Below are 16,168 nucleotides of genomic sequence, written 5' to 3' on the forward strand. Positions count from 1 at the left end.
TTGTTTTAGAATCCGCGACGTTTCGCTTTGAATGGAATTTACTTGGGAATGTTACACACACACATTTAGGGTTACCATATTTTATTCTGGGAGTGGACTGGCTTAAAGACAGTTGGAAAACGTTTCCCGTATATGACAATATGTATACTAACAGAGCTAATTAAATAAAATCATGAAAAAAGTGAACGTCTTCGTGACAAGTTATGGCTATGTGATCAATGTGCAATAGTCCAAGATCCGGCATATGAAATATATACCTCATATGTTTTTTTTTTTTGGGTCAAGAGATAAATGATATATGATAATTGACATATTGCAAGTAGGTTGCCTAGTAAAATTGCGGTCGGATAGTACCTATTAAATGTTTTTTTCTTAAAATACTTCCCTCACTGGGTATTTAACAAAAATCGTACACTATTCAAAAGAATATACCCAACAGAGTTAACACTGCAACTTTGTGGTTGCCAAATATAAACTGCTGAATAATGTTATTTATATAACCTCATCAGTTATTTAGTTGTCTAATTATGTCAAATTATAGCTTATTTTATTTTAATTTAACTGTATTAGTTAGCCTTTGATCTAGTAAATGGTAGATTTTGTATGAAAAATGTGTCTGACAGCAATTTAACTACAGCTAGGCAACTTCGTTCGTAACACTAGTGTAACTAGCACGTGCCAGGGGACGTGTAGTGATGAATGAAAAACCCACGATTGATGCACCTTACTTCCCCAAACGCACGATTTCACACCTGCGTAGTCTCCCCACCTATTTGCAATGTGTCATCTTGAATATTATCTGTCATTTATTTCTTATTACTAATAAGTAATAGATGAGGGTATATATTTCTAATACCGTATCGTAGACCAAAAGAAACATCTATATATGTATATAGATGATTTTATGCGGCGCACAAATCACGAGGGTTACCGATTTCTAACGCCTGCCGCGGGGGTGTGAAATGCTCTTCCGATGCCCATGTTTCCTGCCACTTTGAAGCTAAAGTGTTAAACTAAGGTTGACTTCACAATTTTACTGAATCTATTACTAATATTATAAATTTGAATATCTGTTACCTTTTCATAGTTAAACCTCTGAACTGATTTAAATAGAATTTTGGTATATAAATTAAAGCTGATAGGGTATTTTAGTAGCGAAAATAAAAACACCAATTTGTGCAAAAATACAATTCACTAGCGGACGCCCGCGGCTTCGTCCGCGTTTAGTTCAGTTTAACTGAAAAAAAATTTAATTCATTCAAGAGGATACAAATAATAATAATAACAATAATTAAATCTTTACTTAACTTCTTTCCACGTGAGACCATGAAAAAGGAGAACTGTATCATCAGCAAACATTATAATATCTCCTTTATATATTTGTTTGTTGCATTGATATATAATAAGAAGAGAGTAGGACCTAAAGTGCTGCCTTGGGGGACTCCATAGGTGCAGGAGAATGTATCACTTAGGTATCCTTCAACTCTTACTTGCTGAGTTCTATTAGTCAGATATCAGAATCTGAAAACCAATTATATGCCAGTCCTCTTATACCGTAGTTCTCTAAGCGGGACAATAAAATCGGAATGGAAACTGTCTCAAAAGCTTTTTGTAAATCCAATAATACACCAACATCCTTATAATTACGATCGACATGTTGTGTGATAGTTTTGATGAGCTTAAGCACAGCATCATCTGAAATATATTAATATTACCTAAAAGCCCGACTCAGGTCTCTAATTTATGTTTATGGGTAGGTATACCAATATTTATTTAAGTTCGTGATGTTGTAGTGGTAACGTCTGGATCTACTGAACCGATTTTGAAAATTAGGCTATATTTTATTCCCATTTTCTCACGGGACAGGGAAAAAGACAAAACCGCGAAGCGTCGCTAGTACATAATATCTTTAAATGTAAATGAAAATCACCAAGACATTATAAACTTGCATCTCTGTGAATGAATTCATTAAAACCCAGTCGGTCTTTGCTCTATATACATACGTACTTGTGGTTAAGCCTATACGATGTTAGCTTATGCAGACACTTGATAAACATTTGCTGACATCGTAACGAATGAGTTCGCATAGTTATTAGCTATAAAGCTATTGTCAATATCATAAAATATGCAGACAGGTGTCGGGTTAACGCGAAATTAACCTGACTAATATTTGAGCAAAACTATTTGTAGTTAATTAAATGTGGAAAAATCCACGATGTCATTTATTTTGGATTAAGACTAAGAGCCTGTTATAGTCAGACCTGCGCGATTTTATAAATTGTTCCATCATACAATACCAAACTAAGGATATTTTTTAATTTTTTTTATTATTCTTTATAAGTTAGCCCTTGACCACAATCACGCCTGATGTAAGTAAGTGATGATGCAATCTAAGATGAAACCGGGTTAACTTGTGAGGAGCATGATGAAAATCCACACCCCTTTAGATTTCTACACGACATCGTACCGGAAAGCTAAATCGCTTGGTGGTACATCTTTGCCGGTAGGGTAGTAACTAGCCACGGCCGAAGCCTTTCAGCCAGACCTGAATCAATTAAGAAAACCTCAATCAGCCCAGCCGAGGATCGAACCCAGGACCTCCGTCTTGTAAATGCATCACGCATACCACTGCACCACAGAGGCCGTCAAAAGCATGGTGACTTTAGGTTGCAGAAGATTTTAAGACCCCTCCAAGTATAAGACAAAACAAAGTTTTTCTTATCTCTAGGCGATTAAGCATAATTTTCGAATAAAGCTCCCAGGCGGCTTGATATTTTCCAAATTATATACCAATATCTTGCTCAAAAATCATTCTATGTATTCGTGAAAATCACATTAAATTCGGTCCAGCAGTCGTGAACAGACAGACAAGCAGGCGCGACGAAGGACTTTATTTAATAAATACCTATATTCCTTAATTAATATGGTAATAGTACATATATTTGCTTATTATCTTGGATTAATAATGAGCCTTTATCGAATACCTATTTATTATGTAGATTTTAATCGTTATAAGGCCTAGATAACAAAGCAATAAAAACAACTCAGACAGTGATATTTACTTTGCAATAACATTTATATCTTAATTTAACTGTGATCTAATTATTGTTTTACAAATCACTCTTTTAGTAATGTCTAGGATAGGCAGGTTGGCAAAGAGGTGTTAAGTATCATTTGGGCCCTCTAGACCAATCAGATATACCGCAAATAATGAAATGAATTGCTATGTGTTTAATTATAATTAATACAAAGTGTATCTGTAACATCGATGACATTAAAACTTTTTTTATTTATTTATTTATAGTATACGAGTAATCTATACTATAAATAAATAACAAAATATATTCGGAGTAAAATATAACCAAGTGATTTAGCGGTTTAGTAACAAACAATCAATAGATTAACGTAATTTATATAAAAAAGGACATTCGTGCACTGCTTTTATCTCAACATTTCTTCAAATAAATATAAGGTATAATATACAAATGTTTTGGACTTGTGTAACTTGTGTTCAATTAAGGTTTACGAAAAAGAAGAATAGAAAACGTCAACAATGGGGGATGCAAGCCAAAGCCATTATTTATTATTATATTTATATAAAGACTAAAATTGGTTCATTATTTATCATACCCATAAAGGACCATGGGTTGACAAAGTTTTAGATTTTATGAGAAAGGTCTGGCGTTCCAGGCTCTATTTCTACAAGACGTTTGATTTTTTTTCAACATAATGGATTTTATAATCTGATCGTAAAGTAATTTAACGTCTATTACCCTTTTGTCGATCAATTCAAATGAATTTCCGCGACCCGGGGTCATTTTGTATCGTAAAGTGGCACATTGGCGAGTCGCCGACGGCTTGCCGACCAACAAGCTCATTCCGTACCTGTTATAAAATTATGTTTGACACCTCAGACTATTTATGACAATTTGAAAGGCCGACTTGTTCCTGAATTATGCGTAATTGCATTCGCTAACGCTATTTCTCCAAGGCGATCAATTTTATTATGTAACAAATTATTTCACTACGTTCAATGGTTTTGAATAAAATTGTAAATATCGTGGTACTTATGCTCTTACATTAACGACAGTTCAGACTAAGACGGACAGACAGACTTTGTTAGCTATACAATTATATATATAGCCTAAACTTACTAGCGAAGAATTTGCTCTAATACAGTACATGTTATAATAACGCAAGTCGGTCTACTTCATGAATACGGCAACCTTAGGACATCTTACAAGTAAAGAAGAATTTGACGATCTCCGTGGCGCGCAGTGGATTTACAAAACGCAGGTCCTGGGTTCGATCCCCGACTGGGTTGATTGAGATTTTCTTAAATGGTCCAGATCTGGCTGGTGGGAGACTTCGGCCGTGGCTAGTTACCACCCTACCGACCAAGACGTACGGCCATGCGATTTAGCGTTCCGGTACGATGTCGTGTAGAAACCGAAAAGTGGTGTGGTTTTTCATCCTCCTCCTAACAAATTAGCCCATTTCCATCTTAGACTGCATCATCACTTACCATCAGGTGCGATTGAAGTCAAGGGCTGACTTGTAAATAATAAAAATAAATGAATAAGAAGAGTTCAATTATGATAAATGCTTATGAAGCAATAGTGTCGCTCTCGTATAGACATTCGTCATTATGAAAGAAGATATATTTTACAAGTTTAGATTTTGCAAGCGAAATATTGAGTGGTATTAGCCATAGATATGAAATATTAGGCTATAATATATGTAATTATGTAAACTATTTGTTTGTTGTTTGAACTACGCTTTACAATATTTGCGTAGTAAACAGTTTATAATAACAAATGTCTTTATTACATAGTTGAATCTTCAGACTTCGGGCCTCATCTTCAGCCTTCGGGCCTCATCTTCAGCCTTCGGGCCTCATCTTCAGCCTTCGGGCCACATCACCAAACGTAAGAGGTAAGTACGTAGAGCTTTTACTGATGGAGTAAATTAATGTAGATAACCTAGCTACATGCATGCAATTCTCAAACTGACAATCAATCTTCAAGCTTTGTGCCATTTGGTACGAACTGTTGAATTGTGTTATTGTTTGTAAATTACGTTATTTCTTATACAACGCGATCGTGTTTTTGCTCGCTGATTATTTTGACATTTGAGTACCTGGTACTTGAACTATTTCGGAAGCTTATTCGATTAATGTTAGGCTAGTGCATATTTTGCAACTGTGGATGTTATAATCAATTATAGACTTATTTATATGTTTCGCAAGAACTTTACAAGTTACCGTAAGGAAGGGATTGTTATTTTTTGAAATTGCGTTACAAAGGCTAAATATCACCTACGCTTTTGCGTTAAATACAGCTTTTTACATTTCACGAGGACCATTCCCGATCCTGGAGGAATTCCGAAATAGGTACGTTACTTTTATGTTGCTCAATAACTTTTTAGTGAAAGTCTCATTAAAATCGGTTTAGCTTTTCAAAGATTCATCATCATCATCATCATCATTTCAGCTGATAGACGTCCACTGCTAGACATAGGCCTCTTGTATGGACTTCCAAAGATTAGCCCAGACAAATAGACGGACATACAGAGAGACCAAATATTTTTTTGTTTTTATTTGTAGTTTAGTAACGTGTAAATAACTATAATCCCTTGACAACACTCAGTTATTTTGAAATCACAAACAGACGTTTCAATTATATTCACATCAAGCGAGTCGCAGAGATTCGCTGGATGCAGGCGGCTCAGGATCGTGATGTTTGGAAGTCCCTGCAAAAGGCATATGTCCTGCAGTGGCATATGATGAAGATTTTTTTTTATTCTTTACAAGTTAGCCCTTGGCTATAATCTCACCTGATGGTAAGAGACGATGCAGTCTAAGATGGAAACGTTCTAACTTGTTAGGAAGAAGATGTAAATCCACACCTCTTTCGGTTCCTACACGACATCATGCCGGAACGCTAAATCGCTTGGCGGTACGTCTTTGTCGGTAGGGTGGTAACTAGCCACGGCCGAAGCCTCCCACCATCCAGACCTGAACCAATTAAGAAAAACTCAATCGGCCCAGCCGGGGATCGAACCCAGGACCTCCGTAAATTCTCTTTTTAGTAAATGCACCGCGCATACCACTGCGCCACGGAGGCCGTCAAATGATGATGAAGATGATGATGATGATGATGATGATGATGATGATGATGATGATGATGATGATGATGATGATGACGATGATGATGTTTCTTTGTAAACACTAACTAAAACTAAGACATTCAAGGCATCAGTGGCAAGGCGAAATGTCGCACAAATATGTCTCACTTTCCGGCCCTCCCCAACTTAACATAAAACTCCAATTTGCATAATGCATACAGAATATGTAAACTTATCTCCGACACGCCCTTGCGAGTGACACGGCTGAGGTGCGCCGGGATAGCATTATTCTCTTTGCGACGATATCCAAGTCTAAATAGATCGCATTTACAAAGCCTGGTGAGTGATGCGGACGTTTTACAAGCACTAAACTATAAAGGGCGATTTGTGTGAAATTAATTCAAACACAAATTATAATAGAAGCTATATTTTCTCGCGTATTTTTTTTTATATTTCATCTTTTTTATCTTTTGTAGTTTAAGTGTGAAAGCATAACAAACTCTTTCGTATACTAATCTAATACAATTATCTGTCATAATATTATAAAAAGATAAATTTTGTGGCCGTAATCTTTGCATCTCCCCTAAGAGCCGTGATAGCCCAGTGGATACGACCTCTGCCTCCGATTCTGGAGGGTGTGGGTTCGAATCCCGTCCGTGGCATGCACCTCCAACTTTTCAGTTGTGTGCATTTTCAGAAATTAAATATCAAGTGTCTCTAACGGTGAAGGAAAAACATCGTGAGGAAACCTGCATACCAAAGAATTTTCGTAATTCTCTGCGTATGTGAAGTCTGCCAATCCGCATTGGGCCAGCGTGGTGGACTATTGGCCTAGCCCCTCTCATTCTGAGAGGAGACTCGAGCTCAGTAGTGAGCCGATTATGGGTTGATCAAATCATTAGGCTATATTTTATCTCCATATCCCCACGGGAACGAGAACTAACGAGGCGAACGAACTAACGGGCGAAAGCGTGGGGCGTCGGCCAGTTAACATTAATTTTATTAAATTGAAATACAAATTATTTGCTTCTTATTAGCATTTTCTAGTAGTTAATAGCATTTCCTCTTTCAAATGTCACGTAGTTTATGGCCTCCTTCGAGTTCCAATATTTACTCTTTACCAAACTTTTCAATAATACCAAACAAAATACCAAATATTAAATAAAATACGGAGATACTTTAGCATTTCGAATGTTTGTATGGATGTACCTTATACGTAGTATATTCACATACCATATAATGCTACACTTCGCATGTTTTCGTATGTTTTTATCCGTCTGAAATCGAGTCAGTTAAGTTTAGATTTTATTGAAATTTACCGTCAATTATCTGAAATTATGCTAAGCATTTGAACGTTAATGATTTTACGTAATTGCAAAGGAATTCGTATATTTTGAGCTAAAGAATCTTTATTGACGTTAATCCACAGAAAGGTTGAGAATAAACTATTGTAAATATTCAAGCTTTTGAAAAAATAACCGTGTTATGACTCTTTCACACTTGATTCAAACGAAATATATTATTAAAAGTTATTTATTAAACACATATCAATACTGTTTCGTCGTTCGACCTGTTTTAGGTCTACAGAGCCTGTAGCATTGAGGCACGTCGTTTCTCTTTCTACCAACGCTAACGCTTTGAAACTCAACAAATGTAACGAATGACAGATTCGACGACTTGATCACGTGAACTGTCGATAGCAAAAATGTCATTACCATATATTTTTAAATATTCGAAGCGTTAGCGTTTGTAGAAAGAGAACCGATGTGCCACATGGCTAGAGGCCCAGGTCTCAGACTACATGATACGGACTTAAAGTGATTTCGCTCTTCGATCCGAGATCGAGTATTATTGACAATATATAGATCGTTAAGCGCAAGCATCGGTTCCTTATTAGCTAAACGTGCGCCACGAACCCTATCGTGCGTGTAAATAAAATTACAAGGCTTCCATAAACAGCGTTTATTAAGACTTTATTTGCATTTAAAATTTCGTAAAGTCTTATTCAGCGCTGGGCTATTGCCCACTCAGGGGAGATTTTGGGTTTTAAAATGACAAAATTACTGCAGACCGAGAGATCGGAAATGAGACGTAAATGGGTATGTTTGCAAAAGGCGAACGCGCCATAGCATATCTTCTTTCACGACACAATCCGGTCATTGTTGAATATTTTAATATAATATAATAAAAGAGATAAGGCGGTCATGCCTGTGCATTGGTTATAAAGTTTAATCCTTTATGTGTATACAATAATTCTGTAAGTTAGCCTGTTTGTTTGGATGTACTTACTTAAGTAGAAAATCGATGTTTGCTTAGGACTTTGTTATCAAATGGTTACCTAACTATGCTTTTTAATTGATTTGAATTCTAAATAATGTTGAACTCTGACAACAGTTAATAGAAGGAATTTTGAACGCCACAAATAAACAACCCATCTAAAGTTAATTACTTATACCACCCGTATTAATGCCGTAATTAGACCTAGAAGATGAATAGCTGTGTCTTATGGCGTAAAAGTATTTAAAACTGTATTCTATCTTTTTGCCAAATTTTATTTAAATCCGTTTTGATAATATAAATGACATTTAAAGGTTAAAGTAAAATTCGTACCAAATAAAAAAAAAACATTACTACAAAGTTATCAGTATCAATTCCATTATTTGACTATTTCTTTGAGTTTTTGGGTTTTTAAAGAATTTATTAAACACAAAGAGAAATATTCAAAGCAGTTTGCAAGTTTTAGCGAAACTAAAGAACTGTACATATAAGAAAACATATAAAAAGAATTTATAACAAAAACAAAAGTGAAGTGTAGAACATATAAGAAAAAGAAGGTAGAAAAGGAATTAACTTAAAGCTTGGTATATGTAATGCGAGTAAAGTCAGGAGTATTTGATGTATGTTAAATCAAGTATTGTGAATCGGAGCTGTAGCCTGTAGCCTTAAAAGGTGCGGCGGACACCCACAGCCGTGTCTCGCTCCATTCACCCCAATACTGCGCCTAAGCAGGTAATCGACTCATCTTTTATCGCTATTTGATAGTAGCCATATTATATCGAGTTTGCTCTTGTCGCAAAGCTACGTGGAATGTTGTACACTTGAAAATGTACAATGATATTAATTAGACCATTGTTATAAAAATTTTTCAAATCAGACTAGTAGTTTCTGGATAGTAGGTAGCCATGGATAGGTAACACCAACAAGCAATTTAGAATTCTAACTGCATACCTAAGATTACAGATTTAATGAACTACACTCTAATCAAGTTAGCGTATATACATTAAAATTAGTTGAAATTGAAATAAGTGCTAATTTGTCGTTGTATAAAAGAAAAAATACGAATCAGGTAGGTACAATGGCAGCGTACGCATCTAAAAGATTAAACACTCCTCGTAAAACAATAAATAAAAGTAATGGTTGCATCTTAATTGCCTTTCCTTGTATCTCTACATTATAAATTCAGACAAATGAAGGAAATTCAATTGTAAGTTCGATCGTACATTTCATATCGCGTTCTCTCTCCGTGGCTTTCCAATTAAGCAATTTAGATACAGTGCCGGCCTAACACGACATTATACGAATGTAAAACAACGGATATCGGAATGATAATTCAGTGATGTAAATAACAATAAAGTTATCAGGAAAGGCCGCTTCGTATGGGTTTTGACAATAAAATGTGTCGTGGAGAGCGCGAGCCCGACCGCGGTAGGTATTGGATGAATTTACGACGAGCCACGTATCGGCCGAGTGTGGACTTTATTCGAGGCACTATCGATATCAGTGCCTTTGTACTTTAAAAAACATATGTATTCTCTATTTCATCAGTACTATATTACATCTGCTTTTTATTTTCTTTTTGTCTTCCTTACTTAAAATAACATGATATGCATGATAAACACACTTTATCATATCAGTTAAATGTGTTATAATAATCTAAGCATTTCAACTCGCATTGGAGCAGTGAGTTGGATCTAAGTTCCAATAATGAAGGATGCTTGGCCCAATAGTGGGGCGTTCAAATAGCGTGATAATGATGATGAAGATAATTATGTTAGGTATCATATTTTCCATGTATCTGCGGTACAAGGGTACCTGCAAGGACATACCGTCAAGGAATTTAGCGTAAAACCAGCTAAGGATATAAGTTTAAGTAACCGTGGATGTTAAATTGCATCGTTATTTAACATCAGGTGAGATTAGCACTAAAAACGCTTTACATTGTTTTACTGTCCATGTGAAGTTCTATCGCTATAGAGTCAAGCCATATGTATTCTGTGGACAAGCATTATCACCCTTCGTCCGCCTGCATTGGAGCAGTATAGTGAGTCTAAAGTGTAACCTCTCAAGTGAGGATTGAAAAAATATAAAAATGGGCTTTCTATTAGTCCATTTTTATTTAATAAAAAATACATCAAGAACCTACGATTATATTAGTATCAAAATAGGGGAATATCTCTAGAATTTTCAAGGCAAAAATGTGGTCTAAAATTACCTTTCCACGCTCAGTCAATTAAAACTCTATCTCGTGATGGCTGCCTGACTAAGGCCACTCTTATTTCACTCTCGCGTTGATAGGCTCTCATTGAAAGCGCTGCGTAAATTTGCACATTACCTGCGTTGACTTTGAGTTAGATAACAAAATGTCTCCTAAGGCTACAGCGCCAATCAAAATGAGCTACGCTCTGTGTTTATCGCTGTATCTTATAATATTTAATGTTGTCGTTAAAGGATTTAAAGCTTAAACAAAGCTTTTTGCTATTAGTACCTGATATTTAAGCTATTGTAAATGGCCTTGTTGGTCCAGTCTGTACAATAAAAAGGCTGGGTTTGAGTCCTAGGGCTATGAAATTTTTTTACTATATACTGTGATACTCTCTTGCTTGCTAAAACCGATCGTGAATAGTGAGTATTATACAGTAAAATATTATCAGCCCGCCAACTCGCATTGCAGCAGAGTGGCGGTTCCCAATTTGAAATTTCAAGAGTTTACCTGGTTTTACAGTTGACCATTACTGTGGATCAAAAATAGTGTGAAACTAATTTATGGCTTCTATTATAATGAAACAGATAAATGACGTAAGTCTGGGATCCATTCATATATTTCTATATATTCAATTCGATTGATTTGTTTTATTTGACAATTTGGTACTAAAATTTATCAGAGAATCAAACCCATGATATTCCACGTCTAAAGAAAACGCATTAGTACATCACTGTAATAGATAAGAGAAGATCATATTAATAAATCATATTAAGAAAATTTCGCTTAACTGTTGGATCAAGGGTCGAATACAGACGGCAGTGATTCTTGAGACGGCGCGTATTGTGAAGAGGTCCCTCACTCTGGAGCCCTGACCACCGGTTGCTTGGGTGCTCAAAAACGCAACGGGAGGGTTAATTTTTTTATAAATCTATAATTTTAAAAAAGGACAAATAAATATATGAGAAAATCAACAAATGTTATTACTAGTTTTATCACTCATTAACCACGAAACTTTCTAACTTGATAGGCATCAACAAGAAACGCGTTGAAGTCTTTTGTATGGGCACGATATAGATTACGTATCAGTGCTATGTTACATACGTCTGTAACCCTAATTCTATTGTTGCTGGAATAGATCAATTGAGACATTTATCAAGGCACACACAATTAACATACAAAGTTAATTATTCGATTCGATTGTATCAATGCACGCCGAGCTTGTAATCAATATCTTTCATCTTATCCACGCACGTAAATGTCACAGGCATACTGCGACTAGAATTAAGGCTGACTAATACTAACTATTGCAAAATTTTTAAAACATTCAACATTATTTTTTTTATATGACCAATATCTCCCCTCCAATCAGTCAAAAAATACTGAGTTAGGAGTGGAAACGAAAATAGTATAGTGGATGTACAACCCATATTCGGCTCACTGTTGAGCACAAGTTGAGAGGGGTACGGCTAGTAGACCTAGCGTACAGGTCTTATGTGGATTGGCAATTTTTGACGACCTCCGTGGCGCAATGGTATATGCGGTGGATTTACAAGACGGAGGTCCTGGGTTTGATCCCCGGCTGGGCCGATTGAGGTTTCCTTAATTTGTTGGATTGGCTAGTGGTAGGCTTCGGCCGTGACTAGTAACCATCCTACCGGAAAAGACTTAACGCCAAGCGATTTAGCGTTTCCAGTAGGTCGTCTAGAAAGGGTTGTGGATTTTCATCGTACTCCTAACAAGTTAGCCTGCTTCCATTTAAGATTGCATCATCACTTACCATTAGGTGAGATTGTAGGTATGGGCTAACTTGTAAAGAATAATAAAATTGGTTTCCTCATGATGTTTTTCCTTCACCGTTTGAAACACGTGATATTTATTTATTTCTCAATAATTGAAAAGTTTGAGGCAATTAGCTGTTATCTACAGCATTGTCAACGTAAAAACTCTTTTAGAAGTTTTAAAACGGAACAATTTGATCACCTACGAGTACATGATTTTTGCGACACTTAAACCGCTTACAAAAGCTCTCAAAGAATTATGTTTCCCGTTTTTGGTTGTAGTTTAATATTATATAGTGTATAGCTTCCTTCAACAAATTGAATATCCAACACTATTATTTTTTAAATTCGAATCAATAATTTTAATGTTATCTAATCTAATTTTATAAATCTCTCTAGAACATAGAATTCTTAATATGAAGAAGTCGCGGGCGTCCGATAATAGCCTATTAACAATATATCTAAATATATACCTAAAAATATAATAATTGTTAATAAAGTCCACAGAGAGAGCTCCGCAGCTATTTTTATTATGAACATTATATAAAAATTATACGCTCAACTCTTTTATATGCAAAATATAAATATTTTAGTAGACTGCGAAATCTATTAAAAATAACATACCGAATAGTAGAAGATCCGTATTAGAAACGACCTTCACCCATCTCTTTATTGAATGAAAAGTATTTCATATAAAAATTTAGTACGTTAAAAACATTTTGCGGGTTGGTTGCCTAAAAGTATTAACCATTATAAACTAGCACTAATGATAGTTTGGGCAGAAGTTTTTGAGGCAACATACTCGCAATATATTATATTTTTTAACGTACAAAATTAAATAATTTATAGAGCCATAATAGCACAGTAGATATGACCACTGCCTTCGATTCTAAGGATTTATAGGTTTGAATCTGGTGCGGGGCATGCACATACAACTTTGATTTTTGTGCATTTTAAGAAATTAAATATCACGTGTCTCAAACGGTGAAGGAGAAACATCGTGGGGAAACCAAAGGTGAGATTTTTCTTTAGTTTCTATGTGTGTGAAGTCTGCCAATCCGCATTAGGCAAGTGTGGTGGATTTGCCTAACCCCTTTCATTCTGAGAGGAGCCTTGTGAGCCGAATATGGGCTGTTCATGATGATCATGGTGAAATTTTATATAAAACACTTTTCATTCATTAAACAGATGGGTGAAGGTCGTTTCTAATACGGATCTTAGACTAGAATGATTATGGCACAACAAGAAAGTGTAGTGAGCGTCGGCGCGGCGCGAGGCGCATTATTGGGAACCTGTTTGAGTTGCTCTAATTAACAATACACAAATCGTAGCTTGTATGCAAACGAGGGGTGAGGCCGTTGAACGAGTTAGGCTCAGTGCTCACGATCTGATCTAGTCATTTATCAGCAACGGTGCGGTATTATACAACCGATGCGAATGATAAGAGTTGCAAATCTCAAGTATGTTTACTGGTCTCCAATACAAAAACTAGATTGCGCTTGCTTTGATTCTTCCGTAGTCAAGCAATACCTTTGGACGTTTTATTGTAAACTAGCGGACACCCGCGACTTCGTCCGCGTGGATTTCAGCTATTTAAAAATCCCGCGGGAACCATGGATATTATTGTACATAATATAAACCTTCCTCTTCAATCACTCTATCTATTAAAAAAACCGCGTCAAAATCCGTTGCGTATTTTTAAAGGTTTAAGCATACATATAGAGACTGGACATATATGAAGTGATTCATAAATATCATTTTATTTATCCCTTCATTCGACTTCTCTTCTATCTACGCTCTATATAACATTGTCCGTCAAAAGCTTAAAGTATCAAGAAAGTACAACTCTTCTGTAAGGTCTAAAGTTTAAACAGCAACGATTCGCCGCCTCTTCTGGACGAGTGATGCCAAATACGATCAGCATTTCAGCAGATCCCGTGGGCGGGTTATCAAACAAAATTCATTAATCTACTATATAAAAATAAGTCGGGTTTACCTTCCTGACGCTATAACTCCAGAACGCACGAACCGATATCCTCGGTTTTACATTCGTTGGAAAGGTCTCGGGCTCCGTGAGGTTTATAGCAAAGAAAAAGGGATAGGGTAGGGTAGGGGTAGGGTAGGGGTAGGCGTAAGTCAAAGCGAAGCTTAACCGAGTCCGCTAGTTAAATAATAAAAATAAAAACTTATTGAAAAATATGAGTAATCCAAGAAACAATGTATCCAATGTCTTTCCCACAAGTGAGAAATAAGTATTGAGACCTCATGTGTCAAATCTATCTCATAGCTCTATCTTGTAGTGTGTCGAAAAATTATAGATACATACGCTGGAGAAACATTAGATAGTCCTTTGGCAATCGGGAAATATATTTTTTAATTGAAACTTGTTACGATTTCAATTTAACATTCGGCATTTCGATGTAATCCAAGCTACACACTTCTTAATTCTGTACACCCAGTAATTTATCAAATGAAATTTTATTACACTAAACTGAAATCAATGAAAATCTGTAACTCTGTTATTATTAATGTTAAGCTGTAACATCTTAAAAAATCTTGAACTTTCTTTCACTGATTAAAAGCTCTTTGATGAGTATCTTATTAATTATTTATTTATTCACAGATCAATATACAAAATTTATTTAACACGTCATATAATATGTAAATGCAGTCACATGTAATTTATTAGCATCAGTAACTCATAAATACGGTAAAGCGGAAATAGTCGTCATTATCGCGCGCTAAGCCAAAATTAATTTGCTCTTTAAACCAGTTGTATTACTAAGCCAATTAATTAGGTAACAAATCTAAAAACTTTTTTAAATTATAAAAGATTAAGGTCGCTATACATTTTTTGAAAGATTGGGTTTTCTTTACTACTTTGATAAATAGTTATTATAAGAAAGTTAAATGATACTTCAAAAAATCATACATTATTCATATGATGTAATGATAAATTATTATTCTCTGATTAACTCATTGGCGTTATAGTATATTTTTTTGAAAACAATCACGCTTTTTTGTACATGACCAATATTTCTCGTTCCTCTTCAGATAAACAAAAATATATTTTTTGTTGTCTTGTATTCGTTCGCGTACATAATTGCCATTGTTTTTCAAATCAGTAATACAATAAAAAATAATTAAATATATAATTTATTATTTATTTATTTTGCTATTATTATCCGCGAAAAGCCGACGAAGCCACCCAGGTCCGACAAAATACTCTCTACGTAAGTTTCACCCCGAAACCGGAGCATCCTCAGGAGATGTTGACTCTACAACGTGCAATTGCTGTAGAGTCGTGAGTCGTGTAGAGCATGGGTTCGTCGGCTTTTCGCGGATAATAGCAAAATAAATAAATTATTATACATTCATGTTAAACTTCCGAAAAGTAACGTCTGCTTCTATCCAATATTTAAAATAATTAAAGATTCATTTCGATACCAGGTATCGAAATAGTTAGATACCAGGTAGGTACAAAGCAGGAAAATGAATATGCTCTTATTTTAAAACGAAATGCTCAAAAAATATTATTTATAAATCCCCGCACGTGACTCGAGTGGCATCAGTCAGTGTGTATGCGACGCTATCTCGAAATGAAATTAAAAAAGAGATAATAAAGGAGGCTCGTCGTAATTCTGGCGCGCGACAACGCAGCACTTTTATTTGGAAGGCGCGCGTGTGGCGGCCGGGGACACCTAATCGTGCAGGCTTTGTTGTGTTCCACTTGGTAACACTGCGTTTTTGGTTAAATGTTTATTTAACTTGAAAAAAAATT

Source organism: Bicyclus anynana, chromosome 13, assembly GCF_947172395.1.
Source record: "Bicyclus anynana chromosome 13, ilBicAnyn1.1, whole genome shotgun sequence".
NCBI lineage: Eukaryota > Metazoa > Arthropoda > Insecta > Lepidoptera > Nymphalidae > Bicyclus > Bicyclus anynana.